The sequence below is a fragment of the Dipodomys merriami genome, unplaced genomic scaffold (genome assembly GCF_024711535.1).
Source record: "Dipodomys merriami isolate MVZ:Mamm:240054 unplaced genomic scaffold, mDipMer1.0.p SCAF_22, whole genome shotgun sequence".
NCBI lineage: Eukaryota > Metazoa > Chordata > Mammalia > Rodentia > Heteromyidae > Dipodomys > Dipodomys merriami.
Window position 1 is genome coordinate 19,382,207 of NW_027203604.1, and position 27,800 is coordinate 19,410,006.

General features: G+C 41.6%; 1 pseudogene; it reads left to right on the top strand.

The window, feature by feature from the left end:
* LOC138834846 (cytochrome P450 3A9-like) lies at window positions 1-27,800 on the top strand (annotated as a pseudogene).

Here is a 27,800-nt window from a genome sequence, read left to right on the forward strand (position 1 = left end):
ATGGACTTGATCCCCAACTTTTCCCTAGAAACCTGGGTCCTCCTGGCTACCAGCCTGGTGCTCCTCTATCTGTGAGTAACTGTCTAGACTCTGCTCCTCTCACCACCCTCTAACCTAGGATTCAGGGTGAGGATTATTATGGTCTGTTGATTGGGAATATCTAAAGAGAAAAACAAATGGGACAATTTAACCAACACATTTAAAGCTTATCCTGTAGAGATCCCAAGAGAGACTTAATAAATATTTCTCTTTCATGGACTCTCAAATTTCTTTCTTTCTTTCTTTCTTTTTTTTTTTTTTTTGGTCCGGTTGTGGGGCCTGAACTCTGGGCCTGGGCACTGTCCCTCAGCTCTTCAGCTCAAGGCTAGCGCTCTACCACTTGAGCCACAGCACCACTTCCAGCTTTTTTCTTTTTGCTTATGTGGTGCTGAGGAATCGAACCCAGGGCCTCAGGCATGCAAGGCAAGCGCTCTACCACTGAGCCACCTTCCCAGTCCCGACTCTCAAATTTCTGTGTGCATGTGGGTAGTGGCATCATTTGGAAATGATCTCTGAGTTGATGTTTGGGCCTGAATTAATGACTCAAATTCAGCAGAAGCAGAATATGAACTGATCACCCTTGGAGAGACCTCAGATTACTTGGGGTAGAAGGTCTCAATTGTTTGTTTTGGTGCTGGACTTGAGGCTTTAACTCATGGCCCAGGTGCTGTCCCTGAGCTTTTTTTGCTTAAGGCTATATCACTCTACCACTTGAGCCACAGGTCCACTTCTGAATGTTTTGGTGGTTAATTGAAGAGAAGAGACTCACAGCCAGGTGCTGGTGGCTCACACTTGAAATCCTAGCTACTCAGGAGGCTGAGATCTGAGGATCATGGTTCAAAGCCAGCCTGGTCAGGAAAGGCTATGAGACTTACCTCCAATTAACCACTACAAAACTGGAAGTGGTGCTGTGGCTCAAAGCATCAGCCTTGAGCAGAAAGAGCTCAGGGACAGTACCCAGTCTCCGAGTTCAAGCCCTACCCCTGAGTTCAGGTGCACACACACACACACACACACACACACACACACACACACACACACACACACACACACACACACACACGAGTCTTACAGACTTCCTGCCTAGGCTGGCTTCAAACCATAATCCTCAGATCTCAGCATTCTTGGTAGCTATGATTACAGAAATGAACCACCACATATATATTTACCTCATAAGCACATTGTTTTAATTCATTGGCTGTTTACATTTACTTTTATTTCTGAATGAACATACATTAGTAATACAAGTGGTTTTATTATGATAATTTCATACATGGGTGCAATAAACTTTGAACACATTCACTTCCTTCATTCTATCCTCCATTCTCTCCTCCCGCCATCTGTTTGAAACAGTGTTTACTGCACCCATTGTGTTATGTTTATATATATACACATAAACTCATAAAAATCTAGCATGTGTAACACAGATGTAACATCTTTCAATACTCTTTAGTCCTTTCCTTCCCAATCTCCCCATTACACAAATCTCCACAGATAAACCTATTTTTATTTATGTCCCATTCTTAATTGCTGTCATCTTCATTACCATCATCATCATCATCATCACAACCATCATCATCACCTTCATTATCATCATGATCATTTCACAGATGAGCAATAGCATGCAACAGTTGGCTTTTGGAACATGACATTTCTGACTCAATAGGATCCTTTCCAGTTCTATTTTCCTGCAAATGATTTCCACTTAGGACAGTAATATTCCATAGTGTGTGTGCATATGATTATCTGTTCATTGGTCACTGTGCACTTGGTTGATTCTACAGCTTGGCTAGTGTCGATAGAGCTGTAATAAGCATGCATAAGCAGGAATCTCCCTTGTATATTGATATTCCTCTCCAGAAGGTTATTTTAATCTTTCTGTGGAGGTGAGTAGGAAGAAGGTAAGCCAATAATGAAAAACAACACCCAGGTAGGATTTAGGAGGATGCAATGAATATTCCTCTCCTTTAAGGTCAGAGCTCCAAGCCCCACTTATGATTCCTGGCTGTCCACATCAAATGGCACATGGAAATGAAATGACTTGGAAAATTCTAGTTTGAATCTCACAAGATCACTCAAAACAAGGTTGTAGACTTTTCCAATTATCCACTGTGGGTTGGGGAGCCTAAAGACTCCAGCTTCTTTTAGCTAATTTTTGTGACTTTCAGAGTTCTCTCAGAAGCTGTAAGAAAGGAACTGAAGAGCAAGGGAAATCATTGCGATTTGAGTTTCTGGTGTTATCGTTGCCTACATGTTGGCATCCCATTTTGACTGTCCTACTTCTTGAGTTAGTAACTGACTACACTCCATATGTATACTGTGTGTGTGTGTGTGTGTGTATATATATATGTGTGTGCATCTTTATGATCTGTATTTTAAAAAATATTTATAGATATGGGACCTATCCACATAGAGTTTTTAAGAAGTTGGGAATTCCTGGCCCGAAACCTCTGCCCTTTTTTGGAACTATTCTTTGTTATCGTAAGGTGAGTGTTGCTTGAGGTCTATAGTTTGCTTTTCTGGTTGCAAAGACTGGCTTCCTTCCATTCATAAAAAGTGCTGTTCAGCTGACCCATTGTAACAATGAGATGTACAGGACACTATGTCGAAAACAAATTTTACAACTTGGTGGCAGGGAGGGAGGAGTTGGGGAAGTGGGGAGGGAAGGGATGGTAGGGTAAAAACAAAGGAAGGGGTAACAATGCTTGATAGGATATGTACTCATTACCTTACTCATGTAACTGTAACCTCTCTGTACTGTATCATTGCAATACTTTTTTTTTTTAAGTGCTGTTGGTGGAGAGGAAATGCGGACTTTCAGAAGCTGTGTGTGCACCCCTTAGAGTATGGCCAGGTGTACTGTAGGGCTGTGTGTCCAGCTGACCTGACTATCCACTGGCCGTGAGTGGATCCACTCAGATTTCTTGTATCTTGACACTCATGTTGAGAACTTGATATTTAGACAAAGGATTTTTTCCCAGACCAGTGCCAATTCCAGAAAGGGTCCCTCATAGGTCTAGGGACTTTTGTTTGCAAAGTCATATATTAAGTTTCTATGCTGGAAGAGGTGACTTGAACATCCGACCTCCAGGGACCTCATTTGGTAAACAAAAAACAAGTTGCATGAGGAGATGAAAGATAAAAGATTGGACATGTCTGCTGGGTACTGTGCTTAAATATATCATCTTAGTTCCTAGACAGCCAATGACCTGGGAATTACAGTTTGAAGCCAGCCCAGGCTCTCCCTCCTCCCCGCAAATGCTTGGATGAAAGCCACTTCAAAGTCACATACTGCATATACAAACTTGTTCTAGAACGTGATCAAGGGGAATGTACTTGGATGAGGTCTGAAACATGTAACATTTACCTTTGTTTCTCTTCCCAGGGCGTTGTAGCTTTTGATGTAGAATGTTATAAAAAATATGGAAAACTTTGGGGGTAAGTATTCTGGAAACTTCCATGGGGTAGATTGGTGAAGATGAGATAATCCATTCTATTGGGACACTATCAGCCCAGAGTGTCTTGAGCCATACTGATGAATTATGAATTCTATGGAGGCTTTTCCTTATGAAGATCTCACCTGTCACTATTTGTGTATGTACATGTTGTGACAGTCCTGGAGCCTGAATTCAGGGCCTGGTCACCGTCCCTGAGCTTTTTCTGCTCAAAGCTAGCACTTGTCCACTTGAGCTACAGCTGCCCTTCTGGCTTTTTTGGTAGTTATTTGGAGATAAGAGTCTCATAGTTTCCTTCTCAGAGTGGCTTCAAACCGTGATCCTCAGATCTCAGCCTCCTGAGTAACCAGTATTACAGATGTGAGACACCAGTGTCAGATATGTTTAATATTTTTTTTGGGGGGGGTCCGGTTGTGAGGCCTGAACTTTGGGCCTGGCGCTGTCCCTCAGCTCTTCAGCTCAAGGCTAGCACTCTACCACTGAGCCACAGCGCCACTTCCAGCTTTTTTCTTTTTGCTTATATGGTGCTGAGGAATCGAACCCTGGGTCTCATGCATGCAAGGCAAGTACTCTACCACTGAGCCACCTTCCCAGCCCCATGTTTAATATTTTTAACATATTAAAAGCCGTGGTGACTGGCATGGATAAAACTCATGTATGCACTGCCTGAACTTAACCAAATGTCGCAATGATTATAAGCTCTTGGAAGATCTGTTTTGTCTTTAGGTGTCTCCTCTGTACCTCAGTATATTGGCCTTCATTCTGTGGACCCCTGTGTTCAAAATCCCTAGCTATTATTGGCATATGTTGAGGAGCTTGGAGTATGATCACAGTCTGGATTTCTTTGTCCTGGCTCAAGGTGCAGAGCCTGGCAGGTTAGGTTTTTCACTCAGCTGTGTTTGGTATACACACAGGTTATACGATGGTCGGCAGCCCTTGCTGGCGATTACAGATCCAGATATGATCAAAACAGTGCTGGTGAAAGAATGCTACTCTACCTTCACAAACCGCTGGGTAGGCATCCATTAAAAAAAAAAACAACACATTGTAATATTTATTTATCAACAAAATAGATATTTTCCCTGTTTTTATTATGAAAGAATTATAAGCTCTGTGGAAATGGGTGGGGGAGAATGTTGAAAGGAGTAATATTGATCAAGACACATTGTGTTCATGAATCAACATGTTGGATTAAAACCCTTCTGTTTATAAGATAATTATAAAGAAGACAATAGGTAAATGTTGCTAGAGAAGTGTCTAGAATATGAGATCCTGAAATCATATGAGGTGGCTGGGGGCCTCACATGGAACTAGACATTTGGGATAAATATACTTTGAGTTTCTTACAGAGGACCGACTGTTCACGTAGACAGTGGAAAGTTCTTTAAATGCTGCCAATTCACCAATTTTATACAACTATTCAAGATCTTCAATTGACATAGAGCAAAAATCTGTTTTTCTTTGGCGTCTAGCCTTTTGGCCCAACAGGTTTTATGAAAAAATCCATCTCCATCTCTGTGGACGAAGATTGGAAGAGAATAAGAACATTGCTTTCCCCCACCTTCACCAGTGGGAAACTGAAGGAGGTAATCAAACCTGAGAATGTGGTGCTGGAAAATTCCAGAATGAGGGGCTGGGGGTTTAGCTCAGCGGAAGGGCACCCGCCCAGCGCGTGCAAGGCCCTGGGTTCGGTTCTCAGCCCTGGAAAAAAAAAATTCCAGAATGAATCAGGGGACAGGCAGACAGGCGGATCAGAGGGCTTTACCAAGAGGACGTCCTCCAGAATTCCATGAATTCTCATAAATGGAATGTCCTTTCCATCTTTTGAGGGGGGGGGGGTGGTGTCATGGCCGCTGGGATGTAAGTCTTCTCTTTTAACTTCTCTTGTTTTGTGTCTAGATGTTCCCCATCATTCGTGAGTTTTCTGATGGGTTGGTGAAAAACCTGAGACCACAAGCAGAGAAAGGCAAACCTGTAGCGTTGAGAGAGTGAGTACTTGCTGGGCACTGGTGATGTATGCCTGTAATCCTAGCCACTCAGGAGACTGAGATTTGATGGTCACGGTTTGATGTCAGCCCAGGCAGAAAAGTCTGTGTAACTCTTACCTCCAACAAACTACCCTCAGGAAAGCTGGAAATGGAGTTGTGGCTCAAGTGGTAGAAAGCTTGAGTAAAAGAAGCGCAGGGATAGCCCAGGCCTAGAGTTCAAGCCCCAGGACCAACAGAGAGAGAGAGAGAGAGAGAGAGAGAGAGAGAGAGAGAGAGAGAGAGAGAGAGAGAGAGAGAGAGAGAGAGAGAGAGAGAGAGTTCAAGCCCCAGGACTGGCAAAAAAAAGAAACCCTGTAGCTGTTTCCTGGCAGTGGCTCATACCTATAGCCCTAGCTACTCAGGAGTCTGAGATCTGAGGAGAGAGGAAGGAGAGAGAGAGAGAGAGAGAGAGAGAGAGAGAGAGAGAGAGAGAGAGAGAGAGAGAGGGAGGGAGGGAGGGAGGGAGAAAGGGAGAGAAGGGGAAAGGGAGAGAAGGAGAGAGAGGAGGAGGGAGGGAGAGAGGGAGAGAGAGAGAAGGAGAGAGAGAGGAGGGAAGGAGAAAGAGAGAGAGAGCATGTGTGTGTAAATTACTCTACCCTTGGCCTGCCCAGTCTATTACCTGTTACAATCCATCAGTATCTGCTGCAAGCTATGATGTACATAGCATTTCTACTGCTGTCATTTGTCTGGTGTGTGTGTGTCTGTCTGTCTGTCTGTTTTCTGAGTCTGAGTTCCTTGAGTCTGACCCAACCAATTTTCCTGTCAACCCTTGCACCAGAGTTGTGGAACAATTGACTCCTGGTAAAGACCTTGGGGTGGGGGTGGAGGATGCTGGATCCTTCTGATGACCCCTCAAGCAGTTCTGACAGAGAACAGTTTCCTAATCTCTTGCCTGACACAGGAATTCACTCCCACTTTTTGCTGCCCATGTAGCAGAAAGGAAAAAGGGGAAAAAGAAGTGCAAGTTTTAATTGTCCTGTGTCTTTCTCTTCTTCAGCATCTTTGGAGCCTACAGCTTAGACGTGATCACAGGGACATCATTTGGGGTGAACATCGATTCTCTCAACAACCCACAGGACATCTTTGTGGAAAAAGTCAAGAGGCTTTTAAAAGCTGATTTCTTTAATCCATTGCTTTTCTCAGTAGGTTCGTGGATCTTTCGCTCTCTCTTCTTTGTTAAAAAAAAACCTAGTTCGAAGCTGGGCACCAGTGGCTCAGGCCTGTAATCCTAGCTATTCAGAAGGCTGAGATCTGAGGATCGTGGTTCCAAGCCAGCCTGGGCAGGAAACTCTATGAGACTCTTATCTCCAACAAACCACTCAGAAAACTGGAAGTGGCACTGTGGCTCAAGTAGTAGAGTGCTGGCCTTGAGCTGAAGAGCTGAGGGACAGTGCCCAGGCCCAGAGTTCAAGCCCCATGCCTCAAAAAAAGCCAAACCCTACTTCATTGAGGTATAATTCATTCATTCTTACATATAAGTATCTCATTAAGCTGCATAATTCAATGATTTTTTTTTCACTGCATATAAAGATATATGTGGCCATTACCACTGTTAATTGCAGAACATTTTTTTTTCACCAGAAACCCTGTACTGGGCTGGGAATGTGGATTAGTGGTAGAGTGCTTGCCTAGCATGCATGAAGCCCTGGGTTCGATTCCTCAGTACCACATAAACAGAAAAAGCCAAAAGTGGGGCTGTAGCTCAAGAAGTAGATTTGCTAGCCTTGAGCACAAAGAAGCTCAGGGACAGTTCCCAGGCCCTGAGTTCAAGCCCCAGGACTGGCAAAAACAGAAACCCTGTAGCTGTTTCCTGGCAGTGGCTCATACCTATAGCCCCAGCTACTCAGGAGTCTGAGATTTGAGAATCGTGGTTTGAAGCCTGCCTGAGGCAGGCAAATCTGAATCCCTGATTTCCAATTGGAGCTATAACACAAATGCTAGGGCACCTGCCTTGAGACAAAAAAAAACAAACAAGAGAGAGTGTCTAGGTGCTGATTTCAAGTTGCTGATGAAAGAAAGAAAGAGAGAGAAAAAGAGAGGGAAGGAAGAAAGAAAAGAAAGAAGGAAGGAGCCCTGTACTTTTTAGCTTGTACTTTCCTACTTCTCTCAGGCCTGAATGATCACTTGCCTATTTTCTCACTTTCTATAACTGTGTCTGGCTTCTGTATTATGCTTTCAAGTTTCATCCATCTTGAGGTATGTATTAGTACCTTACTTCTTTGTATGGCTGAATAATATTCCATGGTGTAAACAGCACATTTTGTATTTTCACTGTGTTTCTATTTCTTGTTTTCTGCTGTAGTACTATTTCCATTCCTTACATCTGTTTATGAGGCATTAAATATCAGCATGTTTCCAAAGGATGTTACAGATTTCCTAAGAACTTCTGTAGAAAGGATGAAAGAAAGTCGCCTCAAAGATAAAGCAAAGGTAAAAGCTGGTGATGGTTACTTAAGGACGTTCAAAGGTTATTTGGCTCTAGATGTATGTTTTATATAACTGTTTGTCCTTTTCTAAAATTAGATAGAGAACTCTAGGTTGAGATCAAGAATTTTTAGATTGGAAGGGAGAATGAAGAATTTAGTGGCTGGGAATGGAGGCATAAAATATATGAGAAAGAAAGAATTTAAAATTGAAAGATAAATGCTAGGCACCAGTGGCTCATGCCTGTAATACGCTCTACTCAGGAGGCTGAGATCAGATTTGAAGATCATGGTGTGAAGCCAGCTTGGGCAGGAAAGTCAGTGAGCCTCTTCTCTAGTTAGCCAGAAGTGGCTCAAGTGGTACAGTGTTAGCCTAGAGCAAACAAGAGGGAAAGAAACCAGGTTCTGAGTTCAAGTCCTAGTATACACACACGCGTGCGCGCGCACACACACACACACACACACACACGTGATTATTTTATTTCCAAGCTTCACTTGGCTATAGGCCATCTACTGAAGTGTGTCTAGTTTAAATTTGAGCCCCTGAAGGCTTGTCTGAATATCTGATTCCTACAGCTTAGACATCAGAACAAGGATGTCTGTAGGGCAGAAAGACAGTACTGGGTTCCTCCAAGTGTCACTGAAAAATCTGTAACATTCCAGAATGGTTATGTGTTTCCAGATGCTTGCTCTAAAGAGATGAATCTGTGGACTCTACATTAAGAAGAATGTGCACAGCCGGGCTCTGGTGGCTCATACCTGTAATTTTAGCTACTCAGGAGGTTGAGATCTGAGGATCGTGGTTCAAAGCCAGCCTGAGCAGGAAAGTCCATGAGACTTTATCTATAATTAGCCACCAGAAAACTGGTGGCTAATTATGGCCACCAGCGCTGTGGCTCAAGTGGTAGAGCACTAGCCTTGAGCTGAAAAGCTCACAAACAGTGCCCTAGCCCAGAGCCCCATAATCAACAACAACAACAAAGGAAGTCTGAAAAAAGACTGAAGTCCTGGTGTTGTTTGTGAGCAAACAGATGTGATGGGAGAAGAAGCCACATCCTACCTGGGCCAAGAGTTTGCTCTTAGAAGTCAGAGAATGTCAGAGCTGGGGAGAGCAAAGACCAAAAGCTGTTGGTCAGGACACCTGGCTTTCTTTTAGGAGAAGATCCTGATCTGACCAAAGTATTAAATAGATATTCTTGTTCTATGGTGATTCAGGCAATCTTCGGCCAGGCATTGGCTGTTCACACCTGTAATCCTTGCTACTCATGAGGCTGAGATCACATCTAAGGATTATAGTACAAAGCCAGCCTTGCCAGAAAAGGCCATGAGACTTATTTCCAATTAACCATCAGAAACCCGGAGGTGATGCTGTGGTTCAAAGTGGTAGAGTGTCAGCCTTGAACAAAAAAGCTCAGGGACAGTGCCCAGGCCCTGAGTTCAAGCCTCATGACTGACAAATAAGAAAGAAAAATAAATAAAAAAGAAAGATGTGTGGAGTTACATGGGGTATATTCACAGAGGGAGGCTAAGCTCTGCTCTTCTGATTTACTTCTCATTTCATGGATTACCTTCTGTTTTTGAAATGTATCTGTCTTCTTTCCAGCACTGAGTGGATTTATTGCAGCTGATGATTAACTCTCAGAATTCCAAAGACATGGAGTCCCACAAAGGTAACAAGGAATCTTTTGGGGTCTACTCATGAGGAAAATGTGAAGTCAGTTTTCCACATAGAGGTATATTTCTGCAGAATTTTAGAAAGATCCACGCTCTGCTTTTATATATGGCAGCCAAAGGGAATTGCATTCTCATTACCATGGTCTTATATATTACATTTACAGCCAGGTGCCAGTGTCTCATGCCTGTCATCCTAGCTACTCAAGAAGGGGAAATCCAACGATCATTATTCAAAGACAGCCCAGGTAGAAAAGAGACTCTGATCTCAAAAACCACTGAAAAACCACAAGTAGAACAGTGACTGAAGTGGTGGAATATTAGCCTTGTGCTAAAAGGATCAGGGACAGAGCTCAGGCCCTGATTTCAAGCCCCAGAAATCACATAGACACAGACACAGACACAGACACACAGACACACACACTTATTCTCTTCCTATCATTATTATTTTCATATTCAAGTTCTCTCATGTTTGTTCACTGAAAACCCTTTCATGTGAGCTCATGAGTCTTTTCTTCTTCTCCATATATATTTTTTTTTTTTTGTTGGTCGTGGGGCTTGAACTCTGGGTCTGGGCGCTGTCCTTCAGCTCTTCAGCTCAAGGCGAGCACTCTACCACTTGAGCTACAGTGCCACTTCCGGTTTTCTGGTGGTTTATTGGAGATAGGAGTCTCACAGTCTTTCCTGCCCGGGCTGGCTTTGAACCGAGATCCTCAGACCTCAGCCTCCTGAGTAGCTAGGATTACAGGCGTGAGCCACCAGCACCTGGCTCTTCTCCATATTTTTAAGTACATGGTATTTTAGAGAAATTGTAGCTTCATAGACAAATTGAGCTAAATGTAAAAAGATACTCCTGGACTACATATGAATAACCTCTTAACATCCAAATTGATTATAGTGATTTCTTTTCTTTTTTTGTCTAATCCTGGAGCTTGAACTCAGGGCCTGGAAACTATCCTTTAGATTTTTTGCTTAAGACTGGCATTCATCCACTTGAGCCACAGCCCTACTTCTGGCATTTGGTGATTTATTAGAGATGAGAGTCTTGGAGCTTTTCTGCCTAAGCTGGCTTTGAATTTCAATCCTCAAATCTCAGCCTCCTGACTAGCAAGGATTACAGGAATGCACCATTTGAACCTGGCAACCTATTGATTTCTCCATCCTTAGATCCTAGGATTCCCTTAGATCCTTCGAATATGTGTCAATGGAAAAGATCCCTCCATGTTCTTTTCTTTTTTTTTTTTTCTTAAAATATATTTTTTATTGTGAAGATACTGTTCAGAGGGGTTACAGTTACATGAGCAAGGTAATGAGTACATTTCTTTCTTTTTTTTTGTCAGTTGTGGAGCTTGAACTTTGGGCCTGGGCGCTGTCCCTGAGCTCTTCAGCTCAAGATGAGAGCTCTACCACTTGAGCCATGGTACCACTTCCGGTTTTCTGAGTGGTTTATTGGAGATAAGAGTCTCACAGTCTTTCCTGCCCCGGCTGGCTTTGAACCACAATCCGCAGATCTCAGCCTCCTGAGTAGCAGGGATTACAGGCGTGAGCACCAGCGCCTGGCCATTAATACATTTTATTTTATTTTATTTTATTTGTGAACATACTGTACAGAGGGGTTACAATTACATGGGCAGGATAATGCGTACATTTCTTACCAAGCATTGCAGCCTCCTCCTTTTGTTTACCCTTCACATCCCTTCCCAGCCTCCCCCCTCCCCCCCAATCCCAATCCTTCTCCTTCCCCCCCTTCCCCCCCCCCCCCCCGCACTGACTTGTAAAGCTCGTTTTGGACATGACAACTTGTACTTCTCATTGTTGCAACAGGTCCACCTGTATCCTTAAACAACTGGTTTTTCCCCATCTCCTCCTCAAGTTATACTGACATCAAATATAGTGAAAGCAGGGGTTATACTGTGGGGGAGGGACATACAAAGCAACAAAGAGATAATCTTATAAATGCATTAGAAACACATGCATGAAAGAAAAAAACATTAAAATACATATCTAAGGGTTCATTTTCCTGACATCACATTATCTGACCTTTTCCGCTTGACTCATACATATACTAGATATTGCAAATAAGGGAAACCATGGGACCTATGTTTCTTTGGGCCTGGCTTACTTCACTTAATATAATTTTTTCCAAGCCTTTCCATTTCCTAACAAATGGGGCAATGTCATTCTTTCTGATGGAGGCATAGAATTCCAGTGTGTATATATACCACATTTTCTTGATCCATTCATCTACTGAGGGGCATCTGGGTTGGTTCCATATCTTAGCTATGGTAAATAATGCTGCAATAAACATAGTTGTGCTGGTAGCTTTAGTGTGGTCTTGTTTGTAAACATTTGGGTAAATGCCCAAAAATGGGATTGCTGGGTCATAGGGGAGTTCTATGTGAAGTCTTTTGAGGAACCTCCATACTGCTTTCCAAAGTGGTTGAACAAGTTTACATTCCCACCAACAATGAAGTAAGGTTCCCTTCTGTCCACATCCCCTCCAGCATCTGTTGTTGTTAGAGTTCTTGATTTTTGCCGTTCTAACTGGGGTGAGGTGATATCTCAATGTTGTTTTGATTTGCATTTCTTTTATGGCTAGGGATGTTGAACATTTCTTCATGTGTCTATTGGCCATCCTTCTTTCTTCTTCAGAGAAGTTTCTCTTTAAGTCTTTAGCCCACTTATTTATTGGGCAGTTGTTTCTTTGAGGATTTGTTGTTGCGGGGTTTAATTTTTTGAGTTCCAAGTATATTTTAGATATGAGACCCTTGTCTGTTGTATGGCTAGTGAAGATCTTCTCCCAATCCGTGGGCTTTCTATTGATCTTGCTAGCTATGTCATTTGCACTGCAGAAGCTCTGCAACTTTATGCAATCCCATTTGTCCAACCTTTCTTTGATTTGTTGTGTTTCCGGGTCTCTATTCAAAAAATTTCGGCCTGAGCCAAGGAGACCTAGGGTTTCTCCTATTCCATCCTGTAATGTTTTCAGAGTGTCTGCTTTGACTTCAAGGTCTTTGATCCATTTGGAGTTGATTCTGGTGCAGGGTGATATATAAGGATCTAGCTTTAGTTTTCTACATGTAGTTAACCAGTTTTGCCAGCACCATTTACTGAAGAGGCTGTCTTTCTTCCATTCTATTGTTTTAGCTCCCTTATCGAAGATTAGATGGCTATAGGTCTGTAGGTTCATTTCTGGGTTTTCAATTCTATTCCATTGGTCCTGAGGTCTGTTCTTATGCCAATACCAAGCTGTTTTGATTACTATGGCTTTAAAGTAGAATTTGAAATTTGGTATTGATATTCCTCCAGCAGTGTTCTTTCCATTGAGGAGTGTTTTTGCTATTCGGGGTCTTTTATTGTTCCATATGAATTTTTGGATTGCCTCTTCTATTTCCTTGAAGAACGAGGGTGGAATTTTGATAGGTATTGCATTGAATTTGTAGATAGCCTTGGGAAGTATTGCCATTTTCACGATGTTAATCTTGCCAATCCAGGAGCATGGGAGGCTTTGCCATTTTTTTAGCTCTGTGTTGATTTCCTTTTTCAAGATTTTAAAGTTTTCATCATAGAGGTCCTTCACTTCTTTAGTTAATTCCTAGGTATTTTATTTTTTGTGGGACTATTACAAATGGATTTGCTTTCCTAATTTCAGCCACATTTTTCTCATTGTTGGCATACAGAAAAGCCATTGATTTTTGGGGGTTAATTTTATAACCTGCTACTTTGCCAAAGTTTTGAATCAGCTTGAGTAATTTGGGAGTGGAGTCTATGGGATTCTTTAAATACAAGATCATGTCATCTGCAAAGAGGGAGAGTTTTATTTCTTCTTTCCCTATTTGGATCCCCTTTATGTCTGCATCTTGTCTTATTGCTGTAGATAGGCATTCTAATACTAGATTGAAGAGAAGTGGAGAGAGTGGGCATCCTTGTCTTGTTCCTGAGTTAAGAGGAAATGGCTCTAGTTTTTCACCATTGAGTATAATGCTGGCTGTAGGTTTGTCATATACAGCTTTTATTGTATTGAGGAATGTTCCATGGATTCCTAATTTTTCCAAAACCTTCATCATGAAGAGGTGTTGGATCTTGTCGAATGCTTTTTCTGCATCTATTGAGATAACCATGTGGTTCTTATTCTTGCTCCTGTTGATGTGATGAATAATATTAATTGATTTGCGTATATTGAACCAGCTTTGCATCCCTGAAATGAATCCTGTTTGATCGTGGTGTACGATTTTTTGGATAAATTGTTGAAGTCGATTGGCCAAAATTCTGTTGAGAAGTTTTGCATCAATATTCATCAAAGAAATGGGTCTATAGTTCTCTTTCCTTGATGAGTCTCTGCCTGGTTTTGGGATGAGGGTTATGATGGCTTCATAGAATGTGTTCGGTAGTGAGCTTTCTCTTTCAATTTCATTGAAGAGTTGGAGGAGTATTGGTGTGAGCTCTGCTTTGAAGGCCTTGTAAAATTACGCTGTAAAGTCATCTGGTCCTGGACTTTTCTTAGCTGGGAGGTCTGTTATTGCTGTTTCTATTTCAGAGCTTGATATGGGCCTGTTAAGATAGTTTAACTCATCTTGGTTTAGTTTTGGCATGTCAATATTTGCTAGGAAAAGGTCCATTTCTGTCAAGTTCTCAAACTTATTAGCATAAAGTTTTGAGAAGTATTCCCTTATAATGTTCTGAATCTTGGTTGTTTCCGTGGTGATGTTTCCATTCTCATCTCTGAGTTTATTAATTTGGGTGTGTTCTCTTCTTTTTCTGATAAGATTTGCTAAGGGTCTGTCAATTTTGTTAAGTTTTTTGAAGAACCAACTCTTTGTTTTGTTGATTCTTTCTATAGTTTTTTTGGATTCTAATTCATTTAATTCTGATTTAATTTTGATTATTTCTTTCCGTCTACTGGATTGGGGTTTATCTTGCTGCTCTTTTTCAAGGAGGTTTAGATGTGTCACTAAATTGTTAGTTTCAGATCTCTCCAATTTGTTGATGTAGGAGCTCAGAGCTATAAACTTGCCTCTGAGTACTGCCTTTGCTGTGTCCCAGAGGAGCTGGTAATTTGTGTGTTCATTTTTGTTGAATAGCATGAACATTTGAATTTCCTTTCTAATCTCTTCCATGACCCATTCATGATTCAGCAGTGTGTTGTTCAGCCTCCATGTGATGCCAGACTTTCTTTGGTGGCTTTTGGTGTTGAGTTCTAATTTTATTCCCTTGTGGTCAGAGAGGATGCAAGGTATAACTTCAATGTTTCTGAATTTAGTCAAGTTTGCTTTGAGGCCTAAAATGTGGTCTATTTTGGAAAACGTTCCATGTGCTGCTGAGTATTCTGATGCTGCTGGGTGAAATGTTCGGTAGATGTCTGTTAAGTCTAGTTGATCTATGCAGCCGTTTAGATCTGCGGTTTCTCTGTTGAGTTTTTGCTGAGTTGATCTATCTAGTGGGGAGAGTGGTGTGTTAAAATCCCCAACAATTAATGTCTTTGGATCTATATGGGACTTGAGGGAAAGTAGTGTTTCTTTGATAAATTTGGGTGCTCCATTGTTTGGCAAATAGATATTTAGAATTGTAATATCCTCCTGAAGGAGAGATCCTTTAATTAGTATGGAGCGACCTTCTTTATCTCTTCTCACGAATTTTAATTTGAAGTCTATTTTATCTGATATTAGGATTGCAACTCCCGCCTGTTTATGGGGGCTGTTTGCTTGGTAGATTTTGTTCCAGCCTTTAACATTGAAAATGTGTTTGTTTTTACGGGCAAGATGTGACTCCTGCAGGCAGCAGATAGAAGGGTCTTGTATTTTAATCCAACTAGACAGTCTATGTCGCTTAATTGGAGAGTTCAGTCCATTAACATTAAGAGATAGGACTGAGAGGTATTTGGGAGTTCCTGCCATGCTATCCACCTTCTTGGGGGCTGTGAAAACTGGGTTCTTCCTAAGGTTCTTGGATTCTCAGTTTGGGTGCAGTTTCTTGGCCTTTATTGCGGTCTTGTTGGTTTTCTATGTGTAGGACATCTTTAAGAATCTTTTGTAGGGCTGGTTTGGTGGAGATGTATTGTTTCAATTTTTCTTTGCTATGGAAGGTTTTTATTTGTCCTTCAGTTATGAAGGAGAGTTTAGCTGGGTACAGTATTCTTGGTTGATAGTTGTTTGTTTTTAGGGCATGGCATACATCATTCCAGGCTCTTCTTGCTTTGATTGTCTCTGCTGAGAAATCTGAGGTGATTCTAATTGGTTTCCCTTTATAGGGGATTACCCTTTTCTCCTTGACAGCTTTAAGGATCTTTTCCTTGGTCTGAGTTGATCCTGTGTGGATTATAATGTGACGGTGGGATGTCCTATTCTGGTCTGGTCTATTTGGGGTTCTAAAAGCTTCTTGTATCTGAATAGGCCTATCTTTTTGTATGTTTGGGAAGTTCTCTGCTAGGATCCTGTTAAACAAATTTCCTAGACCATTAACTTCTGTTTCTAGGTGCTCCTCTACACCCATTATCCTTAGATTAGGCCTTCTGATGGTGTCTTCCAGGTGTTGGATAGATCTATCATATTTCTTGGACTTGTCTTGGATGGTTGTATGTTCTTTCTCTATAATATCTAGGCTGTCTTCAATCCCTGAGATTCGATCTTCTGCATGGTCTAACCTGCTGTCAAGACTCTCTACTTTGTTTTTTATCTCTTTTCCTTCTAATTGGTCAGCTTTGATGGCTTCAAGTTCTTTGTTGAAGCTCTGTTTTAGGTCTTGTATGAATTTCTTTACTTCCTTAATTTGGTGTTCAGTGTTTGTTCTCAAATCACTTAGTTGATTGGTTATGGTTTCTTTGGACTCCCATTCCTTCTGTTGGGTTCCATTCAGCATTCCCTTTGTGGTCTCCCTGACTTCCTTCAGCTCTTTGTTAATGGATTCCATGAATGCCTTTAGTGATCTTTGTGTATTCTCTACCTGGTCTCTCAATTCCTGTATTACTCTTTGATTAGCTTCCTCCCATTCGTGGGATTCCTGTAGTTCTCTTTCCTCTCGTTCGTGGGATTCCTGAAATTCTCTTTGAGTGTTCTCAGCCTGCTCATGCCATTCCTCCCTTTCTCTTTGAGTATTCTCAAGTTGTTCATGCAAATCCTGTATCAGTTTTTGAGTAGCTTCCTCACGCTTATGATATTCCTGTATAAGCTTTTGGGATGCCTCCTCTCTCTCCCTTTCACGCTCATACAGAGTCCTTTGTAAGTTGTCAAACTTCTCATTTATCATGTTTGCCAGCAGTGTTTGTAGAGCTATTTGGGAACTCTCCTCTGGATTATTCATTATCTGTTCTTACCCCTGATTATCAAGATTGGGATTTGAGATACCCGGATTTGCCATTTTTTCTAGTGTTTTTTCGGCTTACTCTGCCCATTTGAGATGAAAATAGCACCAGTTTTGTGCTAGAACACTATCTTAAGGCAACCATCAACCAAAGTTTGCATTTGTACAGTCAATAGTCTACAGATACAATCTAGTTCAACAGATACATCTATTCAGCATCAAACAACTATATGTTAATGGGCTTCGAACCGCAGAGAAGAATTTGGAAAACCAGAAATTATTAGGGTTAGGGAGAGATGTGGGTAAAAAATAGGAATAGATTGGTGTGGGGAGGCACAGGGAGAGTTAACTATGTCCTAATCCCAATGCAGGAAATAGGTTGGGTAGGATGCATGTAGAGAGAGAGAGAAAAAGAAGAAAGGGAAATGAAAAGAGACCAGAAAAAAATAGAAACGTAAAAATTAATATTATTATGGAGATTAAAAGACCATCTATTTAGAGAGGAATGTGAGTATATTAATAGAAGGGTAGGGACATAGAGGAGAAGTGAAAAACTTAAAAAAATGCTTAAAATATTATATAGGTATAAAGAGGTAGTACTGCTATTAAGGAATTTAAGTCTCAGAGGTTTTGAATTGAGTAATAAATTTGTGGATTAAGTGTGTACACATTGGGGGATAGGGTCTACTAGTTAACTATGGGTTTATCTGAGGATGTGCAGGGCAAGAGTTAAGTCACATAAAGAAGATCAAAAGAGAGGAGAAGGTGAAAAGGATTAGAAAGGGAGAAAAAAAGATCAGAAGTTCAGTAGAGCTAGACAAAAAAACAAAAAGATAGTTAAGAAAGAAAGAAAAAGAGAAAGAAGACAAGAAAAGAAAGGAAAACGCACATTCATGTATTCCTAAAATAAAAATTATAAGAGGAAAAAAAAGTTACTGGAAAACAATTATTTTTTCAAAAAAGGCGAAAATTAAAGATTAATAAAATTTTTAGAAAAGGAAAAAAATTTACATATATATAAGGTACCAAAAAGAAAAAAAAAAGAAAAGAAGAGGAAGAAAAAAAAAAAGTTCTTTGGGTTTTTTTTTTTTTTTTTTTTTTTTTTTTTTGGGAGGGGTGGGAAGAATCCTGTATCTCCCTTTTGTCTGTAACCAGTCTCTTGTTGGAGTCTCTGGTCAGCTTGAGGTCCTGTGGCTTGATTGGTTCTTAAGTCAGTTTGTTCAAACAGGCAGAAAAATGCTCTGCTTTACCCAAGTTTTTGAGATCCCCCTCCCAGATTCGTTTACTGGGAGGGTGATTTGCTTTGAGAATCACAAAAGAGGGGGATGCAGTGGTGAGGCTAGGTTCTGGGTAGAGTTGAGGCCTTTCAACAATCAGTAGCTTTTTCCTGGGGCTATTTTGTGAAAGAAACTCACAGAGCCCAGCCTGGAGCCTTTCTCAGGGTTTCTGTTTTTCAATTGATTGTTGAGGCTGCTAGAGGGAGGGGCAGCCTCTGGCTCTGGTTACCCAGTGAGGAAAGCCAATCCAATGGCTGGTGCCTGAGCTGGGTGACTTTTCCCTGGATGGAGCTGAGTCTGGCAGGTCACTTCGCCGTTAAGTTCTTGTGACCTGCTAAGTGACTCGTTTTATTCCAAGGCCTGGGTTGGAGCTGGCAGCTCCTCCGAGCTTTGTCGGTATCCAAGATGGAGATCACCAGTGCTGGGGGGGAGGGGTGGCCTTCCCTCCTCTGCTCCCTAAGAAGGAGTGAGGACGTCGGGCTTCTACTCACGTGGAGTCTTGGATCCTGGGTCGTCTCTGGTCTGCACATTGCAGGATGAAGATGTCCGCTCCTTGTCGGTTCTTGCTGGTGTTGAGTAGAATCCGCTTGCCCGCTGCGTCTGGCTCCTTCGTCCTGGACTCTCTGTGTGAGCGTTCAGTTATGGCCCCGGCTGTGTTCTCCGCCGCGACCCTGCCGCCGCCGCGGCGGCTGCTGGCAGGCGCTCAGATGTGTCTTTTTGCCTTGGCTTCCCCTCTCTTGTCTAAATCTCTGTCCTGTGATGGCACACTTGGTGTGATTCTCTGGCTTAGGACTGTTCACTGGAACTCTAAAACTGCTTTCTATGTGAGAGCTTGTTCAGATTCCAGCTTCTCCTCCGCCATCTTCCCGGAACTCCTCCATGTTCTTTTCTTTCTATTGTTATTAAGTAGTTGTACAAGGGGGTTTTGTCTTGCTGTTTCCATATGTGTATGCAATGTCCCCCAATCAAACAGATGGGGTCACACTGCTCTGGTGGCACCTGTTAGATAGAATATGGTCTCTTAAATGACCCAGCTCTAAGTGGCACAAATGGAGAACACAGACAAGATGGGCAATGGTAGTGCAGACCTTTGGGAAACTGGATTGAACTTAGTTTGTCTCTTTAGCTCTTGTCAAATGTGGTGACTAGGTGACATTACCTTGCTTTTCTATGTCTTATCCTTAGGAATTAGTGGTCTTATAAACCATGATTGTGGCATTGTGTACTGACTTCATTGACCTAAAATGTATGTTTCTTTTCCTTTAGGTCTCTCTGACCTGGAGCTAGCAGCCCAATCAATTATCTTTATTTTCGCTGGCTATGAGACCACCAGCCTCACTCTTTCTTTTGCTATGTATCTATTGGCCCTTCACCCTGATGTCCAAAAGAAGCTGCAAGAGGAAGTTGACAGGACTTTACCCAATAAGGTGAGGGCAAGGCACCTGGGGAGGGCGGGAACTGATGAGGCATTGCAAGAATGTCTCCTTATCACTTCTGGTGAGGAATTCTGTACAAGGTTGTAAGCACAGAAGGCTTCTTCAAATTTTTTGGGAAGAATTTGAAGAAAAAATTAAAAGGCAAGGGAAATAAAGGTATTAAGTGCTACTCAAAGAAATATGATTGTTGTAAAAAGCTCATTTTTTCCAACTGCATCCATGATCTGTCATTAAAAATAACATGGCTACAGCAAGCACAGATGGTTCATGCCTGTAATCCTAGCTACTTAGGAAGCTCAGATGTGAGGATCATGGTTCAAGGCCAGCTCAGTCATGAAAGTCAGTGAGATTTTATCTCCAATTAACCACAAAAATCTGGAAGTGGAGCTGTGTCTCACATGGTAGAGCACTAGCCTTGGGCAAATAAGCTCAGGTCTGGTGCCCAGGCCCAGAGTTTAAGTACTAGTGCCCACCCAAAAAGGCAAAAATCTCATGGCAGAGAAGTATAAGCACATATGAACTAAGTATTTAGATGCTGATAGGTGCTAGACGTGCTGTGCTCATACCAGGATGGACTTGGCTAGGCTGCACAGGTGACTCAAGACTCAGTCTCCTGGGTCAGAGTTAGAGTTGAGGAAGCTAAGCTATGACCCCAGGCATCTGGCATCTAAGCTGATCTTCATTAGAGCACAGAGTGGCAACCACACATTTGTCACTCTGTGCTCACATCTTTGACACCACTGAGATTCTGTGGGCAGCTGGACTGGCAGTCAGTAGGGTACACGGCCTCCTCTTCTGAGCCCGCAATCAAGCTCTGAAGGAACAACAATGGACTGGTCCAGCAATGAGGATAGGGCTGAGTCTGTGCATTTGTATCCTCTTTAGAACTTTTACTAGAACTGAAAGGATGTTTACTGGTAGTATCCTTATATATATACTATATATTTATACTATATGATTTATACTATATACTATATATTTATACTATATAATTATTTTCCAATTACAAAAAGGACTAGTTTCTCCCTTGATTAGTTATAGAATTGCATACGAAATATGATATTGTATATATAATATATATGTACTATAATGTATCCATGTATGTTATATAATCACAAAAGTGGCCATGCAGGCTATTTCAACTAAATGGAATAGGATTTCTCTTTTCTAAACACTATAACCTCTGTTCTCTCTCTGGTGAGATGTAACACTGACTTTGGTGTATTTGACTGGAGGGTCATTGTCTTCAGCTATTGGTCACATTCCCTCACAGGAGAAAGAAAAGCAGTACAGGACAACAATGAGCTTGGGACCCATGGAATGGACTAGCATAGCCATCCCTCCTACTTGTGTTTTTCCATGGACCATCGAGCAGATCCTAGGACGTAATTATTAGTTAAACACCTTGTGAAAGTTAAGATTCTTTACCAACAAGAGTTATTCTTCAAAGCTCCTAATAACACTGGCAGAATTTCATTGATTGAGTTCAGACTACATCCCAAACTTGTTAGGCACCTGCCACCTATGATGCCGTGATGGATATGGAGTATGTGGACATGGTGGTGAACGAGGTTCTCAGGCTGTACCCCATTGCTGGCCGACTTGAGAGGGTCTGTAAGGCAGATGTGGAAATCAACGGAGTGGTTATTCCCAAAAACACCCTGGTGATGGTACCAACCTACGCTCTTCAACGTGACGCCAAGTACTGGCCAGAGCCTGAGGAATTCCGCCCTGAGAGGTAAGTGGGCTGGGGGGAAAGATGCCTTCCTTGACATGGTAATTTCCAGCACGTGCGTGGCCCCTTAACATAGAAGGCATAGTGTTCTTGTTCAATGATTTGCACAAATGTCTTTATCTTCAGCAATTTTTTTAATATTACAAGCATGACAAATTTGGACAAAATTGTAAAAGTGGACCAGAAAAAAGGGATACAAATTCTTAAGTCTAGAAATAATCATTTGTTAATGATGTCACATCTATGGATATATATCCAGGAGCATACTTCTATGCATGTAATTGTAGTGGGTTTTATTTTTCTGTTTTGTTGTTTTTGTTTATCTGTCATAGGGCTTGAACTCAGGACCTGGGCACTGTTCCAGAGCTCTTTTGCGCTCAAGGCTAGTGCTCTACCACTTTGAGTCATGGAATGACTTCTGGTTGTCTGGTGGTTAGGTTGAAGATAAGAATCTCTTTTCCTGCCAGTCCTGGCTTTGAAATGAGTTTCTCTGATCTCAAGCTCCTGAATGGCTAGGATGACAGACATGATTCTCCAGCTCCCAGCTGGACTTTACTTTTAAAGAACTGCTTACCATCCTGTGTTAATATACTATATAAACATATGTGTGTGTGGGGGGGAGAGAGAGAGAGGTACATGGTTGGATAGAGGACTGACAGACTGAATTATTGATTGATTGATCACTCTGTAATTACAGAGGACTGTAATTTACACCTGTATTTCAGTTACTTGTGGCTCAAAACCCTTTGAAACATATGAAACAAGCTGGGCACCGGTGGCTCACACCTGTAATCCTGGGTACTGAGGAAGCTAAGATCTGAGGATCATGGTTCAAAGCCAGCCCCGGCAGGAAAGTCTGTGAGACTCTTACCTCCAATAAACTACCAGAAAACCAGAAGTGGTGCTGTGGCTCAAGTGGTAGAGTGCTTGCCTTGAGCTGAAGAAGATGAGGGACAGCACCCAAGCCCAGAGTTCAAGCCCCATGACTGACAAAAAAAAAAAAAAGAAACAGTATTTAGTATATACAGCAGTATTGAATATATACAAAACAGAAAAATATAAGTATTATACTGAATGTATTTAACAGGAGTAATTGTATGTAATCTAGAGATGATTTGAAGTATACACTAGGACATAACGTCTTTTGCAAATAGTCTGCCATTTCTTATCAGGGCCTTGAGCATCTATGGATTATGTTTTGTTTGGATGTTGCAACTAATCCTCCATAGACAGGGCAAAGTGTGTGTGTGTGTGTGTGTGTGTGTGTGTGTGTGTGTGTGTATGCACGTGGGTGACAGGTGGGTGTGTATGAAGATTTAGGATGATTGTATGCATCTGCCATCATTTATTCTATACTCTCTGCATTTAGGTGTTGGGGGTTTTTATTCCCTCTGGTTTTCCCTTCCTTTAGCTGTCTAAATTCACCATACCACCCCATTTTGGGAAACATAGTTGTCTTGCACTGATTAGTCATTGGTCCTTGACCCTCCAGGGTGAGCACTGAAATGCAGACTGAGGACCTGAGATGTCTTGGGCCTGATGGTTCAGGAAACCTCGCTGAGGCCAGAGCAGACTGTGGGTCCTCATGGCCCCATGTGTGGCTGCTATCCTGGGGCAGCTCCTGAATCATCCTTCCTCTGGTGTTGATTGAGCAAGCTCTCCTGGAAATGTGGAGCTAAGGGCAGGCTTTGGGCGCAGTGTACAATCTAGAAATAATTTCATTGTTATGTTGGTAAACTATTTTAAAATGGGATTTTAAGATCAGAAGATGTGTGATCTTGACCTCAATTGTCCCTGAACTGGGGTCTTCCTGGTGGCAGAGGCCTTGTCTTGTGGGCTGTGCTGTCTCTAGAGCCAGCATGAAGTGTGCCCCTCGCTCTGGTTGAAGGAGCGAGAAGGAAAGTGTAGATAAGAAAACCCACTGTTTATTGTGCTACACGCAACTGCAGTGTTGCCTATAAATATGTCACTTCTACATGTCCATGCATCTGGAAAATTCTAGGGTGAGGAGACAGGAAAAGATGTATAGTTTACAATTCTTTCTTTTTGTTGGTTAGACATTTTTTTATATTTTATTTTTTTCAAATTTTTTATTGTGATTGTGGTTACATAATTTCCCAAATTTCACAGTTTTGTGGGATAGTGATGCTCAGTTAAAGTCACAAACACATTCTAACTTTCCTGGAGCAAATTGTCTATCACAGTCTATAACATTGATGAGTTCTATGAGCTTTGTGGTACAGTTATTTCTTCCACATTGGGTGACATGTACATTCCTTTTGTTTTGCATAGCATCAGCTGTTCCTCTTTCCCATTTGTTCCCTCCCTCCCATTGCTGCCATTGAGTTGCTTAGTTCATTTTGATCAGTGTCCAGTGCAGCTGATGGGTCCCACTGGTGTATGTTTTTCCCTGATTCCCTCTAGTTCTGTGTCATCCTCCTGGTTTCCCTCCGGTGTGCACATATATACCATACATGTGATCAGCAGCATGGGGTTATTTAGTAGTGTTTCGACCAGATGAGTGGAAGTCCTTTGTTTCTTAAGTTCTGTTAATTTTGTCGTATCACCTAACATTTTGGATTTAACATCCACTTATCAGGGAGACCATGTGCCTTTGTCTCTTTCCTCTTGGCTTACCTCACTCAACATGATTTCTTCTAACTCCATCCATTTCCCTGCAAATGCCATTATTTTGTCATTTCTGATGGCTGCATAATATTCCATTGTGTATAGATACCACAATTTTTTGATCCATTCATCTGTGGTGGGACATCTGGGTTGTTTCCATATCCTGGCTATTGTGAACAGTGTTGCAATAAACATGGAGGTGCACGTGTCCTTGTATACTGGTTCCTGTTGTTCAGGATAGATGCCTAGAAGTGGTATGACTGGGTCATAAGGGAGGTCAATATTTAGCTTTCTGAGGACCCTCCAGACTGTTTCCAAAGTGGTTGTATAAGTGTACATTCCCACCAGCAGTGTAATAGGGTTCCTCTTTCTCCGCATCCCTCCAGCATTTGTCATTGGCTGATTTTAGGATGTAGGCCATTCTGACTGGGGTAAGGTGGTATCTCAGGATTGTCTTTATTTGCATTTCTTTCACAACCAGGGATAGTGAACATTTCCTCATGTGTTTCTTTGCCATTTTTATCTCTTCATCTGAGAAGTCTCTCTTTAATTCCCTTGTCCATTTAGTAGTTGGTTTGTTAGGTTTGGGAGGGATTAGTTTCTTGAGTTCCCTGTATATACTGGATATTAACCCCATGTCTGATATATTTTTGCTAAATACTTTTTCCCAATTAGTTGGTTATCTTTCTAGCTTGGTTGCTTATAGCTTTAGCTGTGCAGAAGCTTACTATTTTAAGGTAGTCCCATTTGTCGAGTCTCTCTCCAATTTGTTGTGACCCTGGGACTCTGTTCAGGAAGTTCCTTCCTTGGTTAGACATTTTTAAGATACAATTTTATTGTTGTTACTAAGGTATTGTACAGTAACTAGGCTACCATTTCCTAAGTCAGATAATGAGTACATTTCTGTAGTTGTTGTTGATGATGATGGTATTAGTTGTTCCCTGTGCCTGTAAATTTTTTCTTAGAGGAAGCGCAGAAAAGGAGAGAAGAAAGATGAACTAATGTAGTCATGCTGTACTATTGCGTGCAGAACCACAGAAGGAGCCAGGTGGCTCACACCTGTAATCCTAGCTACTCAGAAGGCTGAGATCCTAGGATTGAAGTTCAAAGCTAGCCCAGGCAGGAAAGTCCCCACAAGATTCTTATCTTCAATGAGCCACCAGACAATCAGAAGTGGCACTGTGGCTCAAAGTGGTAGAGCACTAGCCTTGAACTGAAGGGTTCTGGGATAGCGCCCAGGTACTGAGTTTAAGCTCTATAACCCACAAAAATAAAGAGAGAAAGAGAACAAACCATAGCAGGATTTCATTGATCAGTACTATCTAGTACTGGTTAGGGATGTCTGAAGTTCAGCCACAAATAGCTGGGTTCTTGAGATGTTCATGTTTTCCCCACTTTTGTTGTTTCAGGTTCAGCAAGAAGAACAAGGGAAGCATCAATCCTTACATCTACATGCCCTTTGGAGCTGGGCCCAGAAACTGCATCGGCATGAGGTTTGCTCTCATGAACATCAAACTTGCTCTTGTCAGACTCATGCAGAATTTCTCCTTCCAACCTTGTAAGGAGATCCAGGTCAGTATACTTCCTAGGTAGATAATACTTCATGACATTTGTTCGGGACTGAATACTGGGGCTTGAACTCAGGGCTTCACAGTCTTCACTGTGTTGTTTGCTCAAGGCTGGTGCTGTACCACTTGAGCTACACCTCCACTTTCCAGGTTTTTGCTGGTTAATTGGAGAAAAGAGTCTTAGGGACTTTTTCTATCCTGGACAAACTTGAAAGTGTGATATCAGCTTCCTGAGTAGCTAGGATTATCCACATGAGCTGAGGGTGCCTGGCTTTATGGGAGATTTGGGGATTTGCCTATTTTTTTTTTAATTGAGAAGCCTATTGTCATACAAGTATATATTTGTTCATCTGTCAATATTTGATGAACCAAAAGAATCTTTGTTGTTTTTGTTCCATTTCTTGGATTCCCCAATTTGGGAATTAGATAATTTATTTGGCAAAATCAAAGTAGAAAGCTTGTGTCGACATAGGCAGATTAGCATGCCATGGCTCTGCTGAGGATCTTGGACCTGAGTGCATTTGAACTTCCTGTCAATTGGAATTAGAAAGCATGGCATATGATCATTATATATGATGATCTTGTCATTGTGATATTTGAGAGGATTCTTTTCTGACAAAGGTTACAGCTGTTTCCTGAAGGATAGAGGCTTATTTCCAAGGCTCACAAATTTAAAATTCTGCTCTTGCATGATAGTGTGATTCCTGCCAGAGAGAGGGAACATAGATAGAGAGATAGATAATTGATAGATAGATGATTGGTAGATAGATAGATAGTTTCTGCTTCTTGTATGGCTTTGGGGCAGCTGTGTCAATTTCCTATTAAGTGTGCAACCAAGTAACTTAACCTTAAGAAAAAGGGGGCCACAGTATACATGAAATGGGACAGATGCTCTATAGGTTCCCAGAGCATCTCTTTTCCAGATTGGAGAGTGTTCACTTTCATAACGACATGCTTGTCTTCCCTGTTCTGGGATAGGCAGGCCACCCCTCCACTACTGAAAACCTACTCACAGTATGGAGTACTTAGTGCAGTACTCAGAAATTCCCTATTTCCCACTACACTGGGATATCAAAAGAACATGATAGAAAAGTAAAAAGAAATGGAAGGAGGGAGAGAAGAAGGAAGAAAAGCAGGTACCAGCTGCTCATGCCTGTAATCCCAGCCATTCAGGATTTGGAGATCTGAGGAGCATGGTTAAAAGCCAGCAAAGTTAGGAAAGTCCATGAGACCCATATCTCATGGACTTAACTACTGGAAAGCTCGAAGTATAGTTGTGACACAAGTGGTTGAGTGCTAGCCTTGGACAAAAAGTGCAGTAACAATGCTGAGGCCTTCAGTTCAAACCCCAAGATACCCCCCTCTTCAATAGGAAGGAAAGAAGGAAGGAAAAAGAAAAGAAGGAAGAGAGAAAGTAAGCAAACAAGCAAGTCCTTCTTGAAGTCTCTCTCATTAAACTGCATTGGCTCAAATGGAAGAATGACTGGATTATTTAGAATTTGAAGACTGTTTCTGAAATTGAAATGTGTACTACTTTCTCAGGGTTATCCTTGACTGATCCAACAAATCCAAAATGAAACTTTTTATGAGTTTTCAAAAATATCTTGCCTTAATGGCTAAGAATCTGGTTTAAATTTTGTGTGTTTTTTGTGCCAGTCCTGGGACTTGAACTCAGGGCCTGGGTGCTATCCTTGAGCTTTTCCCCTCAAGGATAGTGCTCTACCACTTGAGCCACAGATCCATACCCAGCTTTAGGGTTGTTAACTGAAATTAAGAGCCTCACAAACTTTCCTGCCTGAGCTGACTTTGAACTGTGATCCTCAGATCTTAGCCTCTTGAGTAGCTAGGATTACAGGCATGAGCCACCATTATCTGGATGGTTCAATTTTTTAAACTCATTCTTTTTTTCTTAAAATTATATCAGTAAAGTAACATAACATAAATACCTATATTTTCCCCAGTGAACAGATGAAAGAATACTTTTCCGACCCCAGTCTTGACAGAGCTTAATGAATGAGTAGAAAGAATTCAAGACAGGCAATGTCAAAACTAGTTGTCAATCATTATTACCTTTATCTTTTTTCTTTGCTGCTATGATTGGAAGTGCATAGCTGATTGTTTTCTCATTATAATTCTTTGACTGTTGCAGATTCCTCTGAAATTAAGTGATCCAGGAATTCTTCAACCAGAAAAACCCATTGTCCTAAAGATTGTGTCAAGAGATGGGACCGTAAGTGGAGCATGA